This window comes from Pipra filicauda, unplaced genomic scaffold (assembly GCF_003945595.2).
Source record: "Pipra filicauda isolate LSUMZ 115617 unplaced genomic scaffold, ASM394559v2 scaffold19_size4547281_pilon, whole genome shotgun sequence".
Classification (NCBI taxonomy): Eukaryota; Metazoa; Chordata; class Aves; order Passeriformes; family Pipridae; genus Pipra; species Pipra filicauda.
In genome coordinates this window covers 783709-799366 of record NW_024104309.1, presented here as the reverse complement: position 1 = coordinate 799366, position 15658 = coordinate 783709, and the positions used below count along the sequence as shown (strand labels likewise).

The 15658-nt window shown below is 39.8% G+C and overlaps 1 long non-coding RNA gene across 2 annotated transcripts in view; it reads right to left on the bottom strand.

Annotated features, from left to right (window-relative positions):
• The window catches only part of LOC120323129, a 33229-nt gene extending 19341 nt beyond the window's left edge, over positions 1-13888 (bottom strand). For both annotated transcript variants that reach the window (XR_005563312.1, XR_005563313.1), the window contains exons 1-2: positions 9938-13888; positions 8320-8425 (exon numbers count right to left, since the gene is read on the bottom strand). This is a non-coding gene — a long non-coding RNA (uncharacterized LOC120323129). The remainder of the gene's footprint in view (positions 1-8319; positions 8426-9937) is intronic.
• Positions 13889-15658: the final 1770 nt, after the last annotated feature.

Sequence of the window (15658 nt, the reverse complement as noted above, 5' to 3'; positions counted from 1 at the left end):
AAGGGAGAATCCTGAGGCAAAGTTACCAGCAGCTTTAGATCCTTGCTTACTTGTTTTGGTATCAACTGATGTTTGCTTGTCTGTTTAATCCAAGTATGAGTTGATCTGCATTTGATATTTTCCATAAACATTTGTGGGAACTGTGAGAGATGGACAAAGCTCTTTAAGGATGTCTCTGCTTTTCAGAGCTTACCTATTGTTGATTGCAAGCACATCACACAGTCTTGCCTTTGGGATTCATCTCACCTGCCTATAAATATCTGAAAGGATGCTTTCTGCTCCAAGACAGCAACCTGGGTCCCTTCCAACAGCAAATGCAGGAACACATGTTGCTACAGGGTGAAATCTCTCTCCTGGGCCAGGGGGCTGGGATGAATTGCCAAGTGCTGGTTGCTGTCTATTATTTTCACTGGCTAAAGGAGAAGTGTGGACAAATAGCTGAAACCAGCTAGTTTTTAGATCGTTAAAATAAGGTGAGACAAATGTACCCTTCGCAGCTGTATCTGTTTTGCTTTGCTTTTAAAAGATCTGCTTGGTTTTACAACACATAAGCAAGAATTCTTGCTTTCAGGACAACTGCAGGAAGATTAAAGGAACTTCCTTCCCCCAGTGGCACATTGTTACTCCTCCTTAGCCATGTACTGGTGTTTTGTTTAAGCTCCTTCCCTCAAAGCACCTGGGGCAGATGCTGGGTCGAAATGAACCTTTGCATGGGTTCAGGATGGAAAGTCAGCAATCCTGAATTCAGCAATCCTGATGTTTGAAATGAATACTGAATCATGCACAGCCAGGCTGCTGAGAAGTTTATATTTGTCTTTGCCTTTCCTCACTCACTAGTTTGAAAGAACATCTGTTCCAGAAGTCCACACTGTATAAAACTCCTGTTGAGCTGTTACTTCCCCTTGACTGGCTTTGGCTTTTAACAAGGGAAACATATGCAGAGCCCCACTCCCATCCAGTGCTCCCTTCATGTCACAATCCACAGCAATCCTTAACTAGGACTGCAGACTGCAAGGGGGTCCTGTCAATCAACATCATCACTACCAATATGAGGTCTTTTAAAAATGAGAGATTAATTATAGTAATAGTTAACTGCAGTTACCTGGCAGGACTGTCAGAAGAATCCATAATGGAAAGCCATATGTTACAGCCACACCTGATGCTGGGAGAGACACTGCCCTTTACACAGATTTCTTGGGTTGTCCAGCAGGGTTTGGGTTGGGGGTTATGGCTAATGTAAATTTAAAGTTTGCCTAGTTCATTTTTTTTTTAAAATCTTAAACACTGTATGATTCCACCTTATTTTCTCACTTGTATTTACAGTCTTCCAGGATTGTACAATGAAGTTACCACATGGATATGACGAAATAACTAAAAGTCACAGAGATCATGGTAAAGAAACCGGAATAGTGAACTGGCATCCTAAGCTTCTTAATGTATTCTTAACTATCCCCTTATCACTGATGCTTATATGCATAAAAGGATGCTTTTATTTTGTAACAGCAAATGATTTGTTAGCTAGCCTCCACATCTGCTCCCCGGTAATTTAGATTAATGGCATTTATGTCTTTTCTTTAAAGAAATGGTTGTTGCAGCTTTCCCATGGTGCCAAAAGAAAGATGTCTATTGTTCTTCATGCTAATACTATGATTTTTAAAAGTCTGAGTTGTTTTTTTTATTCACTTAAACATGCAATAGGAATAGCAAAAAATGAATTACATTTGCATTGCATAACATAAAGATGAAAGCACTTCAGTGAAGTCTTGATATACACTTAGGAAGCACTTTTAAAATTCCCATATTCCCAAAACGTACATATACACATTGAGGATCAGTAGCTTGTTCAAAGGATAATTCATTATAATTTATACTGTTTGGCTACTGAAATGATATACTTTCTTCTTCCAGTAAGATTCTGGGTTATCTGGAAGGATCACAGTCAGATGTTAGTTCTGTGGATGTAGTCATCCTATATCATGAGCCTTCTTGTGCCTTTGGATAAGAATTTTATGCCCAACATTAAAGATGGCCACATAACTTACAACAGCTCAGTCTTTATGTTTGGAGGGTGCTGGGTCAGTTCCATAGGAGGACACCACATGGTCTGCACAGAATCTGGCAGCTCCATTAAAATCCTGCTAATTAGAGCAGCTTTTATAAATTCAGGGATAGGATAGCTTACTGTCTGACTTGTCCTGCAATACCAGGTACAGTATCTCACCAATTATTTGTGCTTCAAGTTCTTTATTTGGTCTTGTTGGTTAAAATCACAACATTGATCAAAAGTCCAAGCAAACACAGAGAGTTTAGGTACCAAGAGCCTGGTGTATTCAGGGAGGCAACTGGAGAGCAGAAAAAACCCCCACATTGCTACAATTTTGTTGAACAGTTCAGTTTTCATGATCTATATATCCATATTGCTGATTAATTCACAATGCCAGTGAATTTACCTCACTCTAATAATTCAGTACCTTTTAAAATTCAACTTGACCGAAGCAACCTTTTTCTCAGTTAGTTCTGATTGTTTCTAATTTGGAAGGCAAAGGCAGATCTGGCTTAGCACATCACTGATATCCCTCAACACTCTTCAGTTTTCATTTGGCCATCGGGGAATTCTTTAGTGGCTGAATGTGAGGTTCTAGTTACATGCCTTTGTTGGAAAAGCTATTTTATTTCAGTCCTTTACCCTTCTGAGCCACATAAATAAAGCTGGAAAACTGAAGTGCTATTTGAAAACTGGGTGTTGGAAGACAACATGTGTACAATGGCAGTTCACATACTTTTTGCATCACTTAATGTGATAAACTGAGAAAATGATTCGAGCTGATTAAGAGAAAACAGTGTAAGGTCAATATGACTTGAAGAGAAAAGAAAAACAAGTCGTAAAACTTAATTGGGCCCCTATAAAGAGATAAAACAAGTTACCTCCCTTTTACCTTGTGTAGGATTTATAGTGAGAGAATTTTGTTTAGTTAGCTAGATAATAGCACCTTTCTTAAAATTTATAACTTTGTATAGATACATCTGCTGAAAGTCTGATTTAACAATATATTATGGATGCTTATAGATAACATTCTTGTTAAGAAATATCTGTGGAATGTCTGACCTAACAATGTGTAATGTTTATACTCATATACCTAACAATGTGTAATGTTTATACTCATGTACCTAACAATGTGTAATGTTTATACTTATGTATAATGAATATTCATGTAGTAGCTGGAAATAAATGTAGAACAAATGTCTTCTTTGGGTGTGACAGGCGTTGGGAGTTGTTGAACCCCTTCCCTGATCACCCAGCGCTGAATTTGCTTTTATCATATAATAAATTCTGATTGGAAATTACCCGATTGGGTTTCTATTTCTCACACTTAAAAAATCACATGGTGTCCAAACTTGCAGCCTTGCACTATTCAAACAACAAACCATTGGGATCAGATTCTGGAATTGTGCCAAGGGAGTTATGATACAGTTTCTTTGATAATTGGCCTGTATAATTAGGTTATATTTCATTTAAAGAAAGCACCTAGCAAGATGAGTTCTGACTCCAATCACATTAATTCACACCAAGCATGATTTTTAATTACATTCAGAGATCTGGAGATGCAGCAAAGTGCTTAATTCACATGGTTTGATGGAGAAATAGGCTACAGTCTGTTTTTTATAAACCTCACTTCAACTTCCTTAAGACTAGTCCATCTTTCTTTTCTCCTCAGTTCTCTCAGCCTGTGTTCCAGGCTGGCTGTGAGCCATAGGGCACAGTCCTGAAGCTCAGCACATGCTGCTATCAGCACAGAGTCAGGGTTTGCTAACCCATTGTTGGGAGATGGTATTTTCCTAGCAAGCACAGGGTGAGATCATGTCTGCTTATAAAAAGTGTAAGCAGACCCTCAGGTATCCAGGCAATGTCAATTATTCCTTCAAATTGCTGGCACACAGAGAGAAGCAGAGATTAAAAGCAAACATGGCCTTAACATACTGTTTATGAGTTGTGCTGTTCAGGGCTCAGCAAATGTTCTCAGCCAGCAAACCCCCAGGGAATCCACTTACTCTGCCCATCAGGCCCAGGCCCATAAATTATTATACTAGAAATAAGGAGCAGTGAAAAACATCAACATTATTTAACACTGTAGAGCTCTTTCTCCAATGAAAATACAGTTGCTACAAGGATGAACCACAGCTGAGGGATTTGGGGTCTACTTGTGTCACGGCAAACTGAGCCTGGGCCACCAAGCACATATGGAAGATTTTAGTAAAGCCAACTTAATGGGAGCTTCCTGCTGTTTTCCTTAGCCTGCTGTGCTGACTCCAGCCTCCAGCTATGGATTGTACTGCTCTGGAATCCCTGAAGAACAGTTCTGAACGTGGAAGGGAGGTGAGAAACAGGGCATCGATTCTTGTCGATCCTCCAGCTCCACCTTTATCCTGGCTGGACAAAAACATCCCTTCCTAACATGCCCCCGGGTATTTTCCAGGGCTGGTCTTGCACTGGAGAGCACAAATAGAGCAGAAAACGCCATCCATCTTTCCAAGGAAAAGCAAGGACTAAACATTTTTCAGTTTACTTGTGTGAACAGTGCAGCACCTTGGTAATGAGCAGTTTGGGGGGTTCTCATTCTGGCGGGTTAAATGAATATTATTGATGTTCAGGGAGGCTGCTGTGAACAGCCAAACACTGCTGGAGCTGTTTGTCAACAAGTTTTCAATCAAGGTGAGGCCCAGTGGATTAAAAAAACCCAAAACAGTTTATGAAGTACTACTGGGTAAAATACATTGCTTAAAGAAACATTGCAAAAGAAACACAAGGGAAAACTATTATGCACATTATTAACTTAAGGAATTTGATCTCTAGACAGAATTTAATTTGTGAGGCATTCTGTAATGTTCTAGTACTGTTAATGCTATGCTATTTCATCACTACAGTCATATGTTAACAGAGCAAACACATGCCCTGCAATGTTTTTTTATTCTCATTTCTTCTCATAAATCTGTATTCACATAGGTGCCTTCTTTAAAGTCCTTAGATAGGAAAGTAAGAACAACATTAGGGATTATTTAAGTGAAACCAAGCTAGTCCCAGTTTTTACATGGATACAATCCTTTTCCCAGGTATTTTGCATTTTTGTCTACACCAAGCTACCAGTCACCAAAAGCAGCCCTGAGCTGCCCCTGACAATAAGATGAGATGCTTACAAAAGTCAAGAGATTTTGAAGTATCTGCTTATGTCCTTGGGTTTTTGCCATGGATAAGATCCCTAACATGCAGATTTGCTCACCCTCCCCACCACAGAGCAGCAATGTCTTTTCTTTTTCAATTTCCAGAAAAAATGTTTGTTATAAATCTAGGATTAAGGCCAGATGTGGTCACAAACAAATTTGGGAAGCTGAAGTAATTGTTATTTGCTGAAAGTAATTGCTTCCTGTCATGATTACCATAGCAATTAATGCAATTCTCTATAATACTCTCAGGAATAATAAAGTTACTGGAGAAGAACAGCAAACAAACACCTTTGCCTGCTCTAGAAAACAGATTAGTACCAAAGCTGGTTTGTTATATGGACAGCAGGAGAGGTGCATCGTCCTTAGCACTGCACTTTCTTGGTTTTAAATGCTTGGCTTAGTCAAAGTCATGAGAGACAATTAGGTTTTTGTCACTTAGCAACCATAACTGGGTTCAGGAGCAAAGTAATTTGGAGCAGACAATACTTGACTGCTAAACACTACCACTGCAGCACACCTCCAGCCTCTCACTGCTGCTCACACCTGGGCAGACTGGGGCACAGAAAAGCAATCAAGGTAGCCTTTAAAAGAACTTTCACATTCCATTTGAACTGCTAGAGAAACTTTATCTTCCCCTGATTTCCTGCCATCCCATCACCCACACAGATGAGTTTTTGAAGAAATGCTTGAGATAGGAAGGACACAGGTAAGCATCTGAGGCTGCCTCCAGGCATGAAGTGCTAATGCCACCAAGTCAACTGCAGTGAAACACCTACACACCACGAATGTCCCAGTGGATCTCTCCTTCTACATGTTCACTTGCATCACTTAGGTGCTTTTGAGTTTCAAGTAGGTACTTAGGATGCCCCTGGATGAATAGGAAGTTTTGAATGAAAATACAATGAAATAATGAGATATTACTATAATTTTACATTCCCTGTACATTATGGGACTTGGGTACATCAATAGTGGTAGTTGCATCAAACATTGATGACAAAAATATTATTCTTTTGTATAAAAATACTTAAATTAACTCTATTTTCCCTCTCCCCAAAAGATCTTAATTCAGTGGATTTATAAAAACCTCACACTTTGTCTACTCTTGTAACACGATGGAAGAGCTGGGAAAAGGAGTGTGGGGAAAGGGACTAGATACTACCAAGAACAATCAAGCAGACAATCTGGCCCAGACCTTGATGCACACCCACAGTACAATTAATTAAATATATGCTTAGAGTTATTTGAGAAAATAAAGCACAGAAGACAGAAAAGTGGCGAATTTAGGAGGATCACAATATGTAGTTAAGGCTCAAGACCAAATTCTGATTTTGTTTGGAGCCAATCAGAGCAGGGGTTCTGAAAGGCCCTACATACAAGGGCAGCATCAGGCCCCTTCTGCTTACAGAAATGCACTCCTGACTCACAGATGCAGCACTCAGGGCCATACAGCATCATCCAGGAGAGAGTCAAGAGTGTATTTTCCTAGGAGTTTAAATACAGACTTGAAAAATGTTTGATGGATATTATAGGAGCTCCCAATGGAAGTAGAAGCTCAGCATGACTGGTCTCAGAGCACTAAGGGATGAAGAGACTTTTACTCTGATATGCCAGCATCCAGCTAAATCATTCAGTTCTAGAAGACTGAATAGATGCAGCTGAAAATGCCAATAGCCAAGTATTTCTCATTACTTTTTGCTGCTGAAAATGCTACGGATAATGGAGGAAATGATTTTGGCTGGGGCATGCTACGCTTGCCTGGTAGTCCTTAAGTATTTTGCTCAGCCTCAGTACACAGAAAATAAAAATGTCTGAACATATTTATTGAGGGTTCTCCGCTCGCCGCACTTGGCAGCAAGTCTGTGACTGGCTGGAGAGTGCTGCTGCTGTTTGGGGGAGAGCAGCCTCCTCTCTTGCCACATTGTCTAATCCCTGGTGCTAGTGACCTATTCACTGACCATTCCAGGGAGACATCTTACAGACATCATCTGCAGGGATGCAGGTACGCAGCAGAAAGGGAGTCAACAGATGCAAAGTGGAACTTGCAGCTCTGGGCCTTCGGCAGCTGAAAAGCAACTGCTTGCCCTCGGAGCAGCTCTTGGGATAGCAGTGTCACAGAAGTGTACACTCACCTGAGTCCCTCACTGCACACCTCTAACCCCCTGCCCAGCCCAGTGCTGGTTATGTACCAGCTACGTGCAGCTTGTGCGTATTTTTCTTCTTTCCTACCCACTCACAGCTATTGTACCAAGCTGCCCTGTGCCGTTGGGGATCCTTCTCCACGCAGAGAGCCCTGGGCACTTCCATCAGCCATGAAGCTCAGTATCTCCTGATGGAGCAAAGGATTTTGAAGTGTGGGAAGAAGCAGAGAATCAATATACACAGCAAAAGTCTAAGGAATGCTTAGTCCTGTCTAATGGCACTCTTAGGCTTCAGAATACGATCAGAGCTCCTGGGAACCCCAGTCACAGCAGCAGCAGTGAGGTGAGAAGTGACCATTGCAATGAAAACAAGCAATATTCTGCAAAACTCCCAACTCTGAGAGCTAGTGGCTACTTAGGGGTTCAAGATTTCTATGTCTAAAGTTTTTGTGTTCTGAGGACAGAATTAGTACAAGATCCAACATTCTTGGTATATTAGACGTGTATTAACTATGGTCTACAGAGAAATCCAATGACATTTAAATTGCTTCTAATAATGTAATTGCACCATGAAACTACTATATTTCCTTCTGCTAAAATAAGAAACAATGATTGTGATGATATTTCTGCTTTATTAAGAAATACTATTCTTTTTTAACTTATGCTTCTCATTAGCACCAAAAAATGGGTAACCATGGATATAATTCTCAGGCTCAATTTATGCTTAATGATACGTTAAGTCTGCTCCTTAACTGCCAGAGAATGGGCTCCTGGGTGTTTCCTTCAGTTCATTTCTTAAGCATGTGCAGCATTCCTGCCTCCTAAAAATTTGTTCTATAAAAGGCTCTTATGTGTCTTTAGTACTGGCGGATCCTATTCTTCCTTCATTAGACTGGAAAGCCTGTGTGTTACCCAAACATTTGTTCAAACAATCACATTCCAAACTGGTTTCAAGACATACCTTTAAAATGTTCAGATGATCTTATATTCTGAAAGTTATCAGGGATTAGTCTAATATTTTCCAGCCAAACCCCAGAGTTTTAGGTACTGAACTGAACATTGTGTTCCTGAAAGAGAAGAACAAATCGGAAAAGTGTAAATGTTAGGGGAGGTATGAGCCAGAATCCAAAACTCCAAATAATTTTCCCTGAATCATCTTATGCTGTGAGACTTGAAACCTGCACAAATACTGTTTCCTCCTGAGGCAGAAACAGGAAGAATTTGAAATCTGTAAGGCTGAAAATAACTTTCCCAAATATCTTTCTCTCACATTTCTGCTGCCACGTTAGACATTAGAAAAAGTACAGAAGTGTGTGAAGGTTTGGATGTGGGCACTTGACAATATCATCTGTTGTGTGAGCTGCCATGAAGAGCAATCACAGGGTGACTGTGCTGCAGGCATTGCTGGGCACGACAGGGTGAGCTTTGCCATGTGCAGAAGGAAACATGAAAGCGACCTGCCCTGAATTCTTTGGCTGCAGCAGTACACCTGCATCCCCTCTGGAGCAATAAGCCCTGGGTGGAGAAGCGTTTTGTCTTACCTGGTCCTTCTTTTCCTCTTTCTTTGTGTGCTTTTCAAACAGCATGAGAAAACAGATAGTGTATATCTGGCATTGCAACTCACAACTTTGTCCAAAACAAGCCCGGGCCACAGAACTTTCTGCAGATTATGATGAAGCTGGACCTGGCTGTGTATTGGCCAGTGTCCTCCACAGGGTGTATCCACACGATTTCCAAGATTTTATCTCTGGTGTAAATGACCAGATGCCTTCCATAGGCTGTTATCTGATACGTCATAGAGTCCTTCCTAACTCCACCCTTTCCTACTGTGCAAGCTGGTTGCTCCTCTCTATTTCCCTTTCTCTGTATGTGACCATGTGGGATAAGCAATGGATGCTGAGCACTGTTCAGATACAGCTCGATGATCTGCCAGTGAATTCCTTCTGTGGGTGTTTGAATTCCCCAAGTGTAACTTCTAGATTTAATTTAGTCCCATTATATCCCCAAAACAGAATTCTGCACCTGCATTTTTCTCTGTCCTGGGATGTCTTATGCATCCTCATGTTATTCCATCAAGACATGTAAGCAGCTGCACAAAGCGTTATGTTTTGTCATGGTTTCATTTTCGGCTGGTTCATAATTAACCATTAGCTGGTGAGTTAAAGAATTTTTCCACATCCCTGATCTAACACTAGAGACTGACTGCTCAGTGCAACCACTTTACAACTTCTTTTTTTTATTATTGTTATTATTATCATTTAAGATATTGTGATATTCTAAATAACTTAGAAAATTACTTTATTTTACTTTATTACGTGCTACCACTGAGGACTCTTCAGCTCCTCATACTACCTGCTGTTGCCAAGCTGATAAATATGAAACACTGCCTGTTGATAACCCACAAGGAACATTATTTTCCTCAAGTGGAACAAGCTCTCCAGTTGTGACGTATTAGAGGGATCTTTACACCAACGGTCACCCATTAACATGCTAATAGGGAGCACAGGGAAGAGCAGAGCCAAAACTACAGACCCAAAAACTCATCAAAGTTTCAAGGAAATCTCTTGCATGTAACTCACCGGTGAGGCTGGCACGGATTTGCTGTAACTTTATGATCTTTCTGGTTCTGTCTCCATGGAACAGATGACATTTATATGAGAGGTAGTTTCCATGCTGACTGGGTGCTTTAAATGTGTACACAGAAGAGAGAATAATAAGAGACAAAGGTGAATCACCACTCATGAATGAAAAGTAGAGTCAGAGGGGAAGGGGGGGTAAGAATTAGAGGTTTCTCTTACAGTCCCAGAATGCCAGCCCCCTCCTCTTCTACCTCCCTTTCCCTTCCCTCCCCTGCCAATTTGCTGCTAATAATTAACCCAAACTTTCATCCATGAGTGACCCAGACTCCCTCCTCCTCACCCCCAAATGATCTGACCACTTCTTAATCAAAAAATGCAGTAAACACTTGAAAACAACCCATGATCACCTGCCACACAGACTGTGCCAGCATCATCCTTCTCTATGGGCCCTTTGCAGCTGGATGCATTCCCAAACATCTTCCTGCTTCCAAGTTCTGCCAAGGCAGCCTGTGTATCTGAGTTGGCCAAACACTAGGTCACTCCACAGACTCCTGGTCACTCGTAGGTTCACAGCTACTTATTTTCCTTATTGTCTCAACCCTCCTACATTTCACCTTAACAGTGGAGGTGGGGCTGTGCTGCAGGATTGGGATTCATACTCACTTCTGCGAGGGAAAGGCTTCCATGTCTGAGGTGGGAGCTTAACTCCTCAGGGCTGGAAGGCTAAGCTTTGAGAGAGAAGATTGTGTTTACAATGAGAATTTCTTCTTGTCCCAGTTTTGCTTCTACTGAAAGGGACAGACATATTTTGATCTGCATTAGGAGCAATGACTCTGCGTCAGATAGAGTAAATTATATCTTAGACAATTAAATATGGTGGGGATTCTTAGGAATGAAGTTTGCACATTCTCAGATTGAACTCTCAGATTTCTTATCTGGAAAGAAATGAGATGAAAAATGCAATTTTTATCTCTAAACCAAAATGCACATCCCTAATATATTGACTTAGGTGCATTTACCTCTTCATTTTACCAGCACAAATACAGCTTAGATACGACCTTTGCTTTCCCAGCTCCCGCCTTCCCATGGCAATGGAGAAAATAAATATGAAATATTCACAAATTACAGGACTTAATAAATTGTCCTGACTAATATGACGAAACATATTAGTCAGAGGTGATCTGTACATGTAGTCACCAGAGCCAACAACTTTAGTACTTGATTTCTCAACTATGGCTCAATTCATTACTACTTTTAAAAAACAATGTATTGCATCAATATATAATCTATTTCTTGGAGTTACCTGTTAACTGTGGAGAGATTCTGCCTTTGTTGCCTTCATCACAAACAAAGCCATATATTTCACTTGAAATTTCTGGCTTTTCATTCCATATAAAACACTCCATTACAACCTCATATGACAATAAAGTCACTGCACCATGTTTCTCAGCACATTAAAATAAGGAATAAGGTACTCATCTCTGCTTAAAAATGCAAAGAAAAATTATTTGGCTGCAATATTTTCTCTTCTGTAGAAAGGATTTTGGGATCTATTTTTAAGAACAACAAAATGCAAACTAACATTGCACTGAAAATCAACAAGTTCCTTTACCTTTTTAAAAGCCAAATGTACAAATACTGGTTCTTCAATTACTTTCCCTCACTTCTTCACAGCTAAAAAAATCCCTGTAGCAAAACCAGTAACAGACTGAAGGGTGCAACCAGTCTATAAAGCTCAGATGGGATGAAAAATTGAGCCTTGAAACTTTGCAAATCAGTCACTCTGAGTCAATTTTCCCCCAGCTGAATCTATGCCTTGACTGTTCTCATTCCCCATAGGTAGTTATGGCACTGGCAATTTGAAGTAACTTGCTGGTGTTCAGCATGTTACTTTATTTCCTCTCCTATAATTCAGTTGTGCTGGTTTGACATTGTGATTCAGCATTGTGGAAGAAGCAGACACAACTTACTGAAATAGCTATAGTTGACTGAAAAATACTGATTTAATTTTGCAGTTCATTCATTAAGGAAAACGCACTTTCATTACATTCGTTTGCAGAACTAAGTAGTTATTCATCAGGAACAAGACGAATATCTTGCTCTCCCTGCAGGAAGTCACAGCTTTGGGCAGGGATGGTTCTGATGTGAGGTTTGGTTTCCACAAGGATTTTCTGGTGGAATTGACAACACAAAATTTTCATAAACCATCTGCTCGTGCTCCTCTGATTCTGGGGACAAACCCCGGCTCTTGCTTCTGCCCACCCACTTGGAACTGATAGAGATTTTGCCTGGATGGGGGCTCAGGAAGTTCAGGATGCTGTCCCATCAACCCCAAGTCCCTCTGCAGAAGTTCATCCACAGCCATCCAAAGCCTGAACAACCCATTTTCCCTTTAAATCTCTAGGTCACGCTGTATGACCCAGCCGGTAAAATGCTCAGCACAGCTGATGGAGCAGATTAAAAACATCACGGGCCTGAACACCTTCTTGCCAGTAGCTTTTCTTTTTAACCAAGGGGAAAGTGAAGCTGTGGTTTCATAAGATACTCTTCAGCTAAAGCATCCTGAAACATCAACTGCAAAAAAGGTGCTTATATGCACTTCTTTGTACTTACGCTGCTTCCACTAATGGATTTCACCACTCTGTGTTGCTGTTGCCATAAAATGTACTCTGTGTACAAAACACGGCTCTTCAGCAGTTTTTCTAAAGGAGATGGATTGGAAAAAGTATAGGAATACAGGAGAGGGCTGAAAAGACGTTTTTAAGCAGCAAGTATAAAGAATATGTAGAATCTAAATTTCAGTATATTGGTTATAGACTTAGGGATTTCAGAGATGGCTGGATAGATTCTTCCCACACAAAGGCATCTCAAACAAATGTGCTCTACACACACACACACACACACACACACACACACATATAAATCAATTATCTCTACCTGTAGATCACACTCTTGTGGTCACTAAGGAACAACAGAGTGACAGAAGGGGGATGCTGAGGGCACTAATCCCACTGAGCACTAGAAACCAGCATGTGTTTTGAAAGACCTACTCCAGAAATAAATGATGTTGGGAACTCGGACAGATCCTGGTGGTGGTTGTTCAGATCAGCTTTTCATTTTTTTCAATTTCTCAGTGTAGCAGAGATGTCTTTTTTTGAACCAGAAATAGCTTCATATGGCTAAGAGCTGACTCTCCAAAAACTGGTCCATTGCAAAATTCTCTCATCCCCTTCTTTTATTGCAATATATAATGGATCTTTATTCCACTGTTCAGTGTCTGTCGAAATATGAACTCTACTTATACTTTTTCTTATCTTTCTAAACTTCCAGACAAATGGATATGAAAAGAACAAGTACATCTTCCACAAACACCTCCTAATTGACTATTCTTCTGACCTTATAACTATAATCACTTCTAAATCTATTCGAAAAACTTTTAAATTCCTTACCTCAAATTAAGAGACAGGATTTCTGTGAGCTTCAGGCTAACAGAAAAAAACCCTTAAAACTTTCTCATTTGTATTCCTAGGAAGTAGCTGAATTTTTATGCTCTTCCTGCTTAATGTTTTCCACAACTTGAGCCATGGAACAGTCATGAGGATCTCTAGCATTTGTCATGTTAGGAAAATAATTAAAATAATTAAAACAGACATTATTTTCATTCGGTAAAACTGTGACTTTTTGCTGGTCTTTCTTCCCTAATTTAGAGGTTGAAAAAGATAGGGCCCTTAGGAATTACACTTAAAGAAAGTGATTAATTATTGAAGACATTAAATACTTCATTGATTGTGTGGGACTACTGATTAGGCATTTTCTGCTTAGACCCAAAGTCAGATGAAATAATACGAGTGAACAGCCAGATGTTAATATTGCAACATCTAGAATGGTAGGGATGACAAAGGCAGATCCCTTTGGAGTGAGCTGCCACTTCTGCCAGCAGAACTCCAAAGAAAGATGCAGCCAGCCCTAGGAGTGCCAGTGGGAATCAGGCTGGTCCCAGGGAAACCCATCAGGAGCTGCAGCTTGTGCTCCTCCGCTGGCATCTGTAAGTGCAGAGACAGACACACTTTCTACACCTCACAGTCCAAGAGGCCTATTCCATACTATTCCACAATTCTCCCATTTTTATTTTGACCCTAGGATTAGAAAAATTCCCCAACTTTGACAAACAATAAAAAATACTCATAGAAACTTCTGTGAGCTTTAGTAGCTTCTGTACAGCTGATGGCAGCACAACAGCCCTGAATTTGCTTTACTATAGTAATCTAAGCTATTTAAGCTTAAAATGTTCCCAGGGCAAAAATTAGGGCTATGCCTAACAAGTACATTAAGCCTTATTATGCCTATTAAGCACAGGGAGTCACCCTTGTTGTGACTGCACATTGAAAGCTGTTATGGGCAGTGTACTGAGTCCCTAATCAAACCAGCGTGGGAGGTACTTTTTGGTGACATTTAGAATACCTCAATTACAAAATAACTACCTAAAAGGGCAAAGAAATGGATTTTCCTAACACAAAACAAAAACAGGCATTAGACATAGGCATTAGATTGAAAGCATTTTTTTTTTTTGCATTCTGGTTTTTATTCTGTTACCTCGGTATCTTAAGATATTCAAAATGAATAAAAAGCCCAATATTTGAGGGGAAAACAATCTTCTCATCTGAGGAATTAAAGATTTAGAAATTGCCTGAGAGAAAAAAAGAATCAAAGCTATTTGGATCTGCAACATTCAAAATAGAGTATATTTTGTTACTTTAAATATCTTTAATACTTTAAAATCTAAAAATTAAAGTGCTAGCTCAGGTTTGTATGCAGTTAAAATAACTTAAATCCTCTTTTTTCTCATCTTCCACAAGCCTTTTATTGATGGCTCAAAAGGAAGCAAATGCTTCTAGAATGTGTATCTCAGGGCTGGGATCCTCAAAGGAAACCACATGGCAAAAATCATAAATCCTTTTCCCTTCTGCTCTTTGACAGCCCAAATCAAGAAACTTATGAGGCTGGAGGTTTATGTTCAGTTGTTATAAAAATACTTTCTTTGTGCATCCAATGTGGTTTCAATTTTCTAGAAGGCTGCAGTGGCAAATGCCAGTTTAGTGAGATATTATATGCAAACAGCTATTGAAAGAACATTCACCATATTCTCTACTTTTTTTGCAGGCACTGGTGTATTATTTCACACAAGAGTAGATTAGATCAGAAGCACTTTGGGGTTTTGATGCATAATACCAGATGGCTACAGTTTAATTTTCAAGGACTATCACACAAAAAGCTGTCCCTCCCAAAGAGTAGACAAGGATTTTATCTTAAAAAGTTGAAGTATAACCAGAGAAAAAACTGACATGGTAAGTAAATATTTCAGGCTTCACCTGCAAATGGAAGATATAATCTGTCTACTGCCTTAACATCAATAGCATGGTTAAATATTTTTGAAATTCTTTTCATCACTCACCGTAAAGAATTCTCACAAGATAAAAAGAAATCATTATCATTAACGTTCATAATTTCAGGACTGAGAGCTTGAAAGACTTGAAAACTCAAATATGACAGTTAAGGCTGTGTTGGTTGTTCTGAGACTTCTGGGGAAATAAAATGTGCAATTAGAGCTCTTTGATTACCTGAAGGAATGCAACACTTCACAAATTAGTGCTCCAAGCTGAAATACTACTTGAGAATTTTTATGTTTGCTTCACAAGAAATATTCCAACGTATTTTGATGCA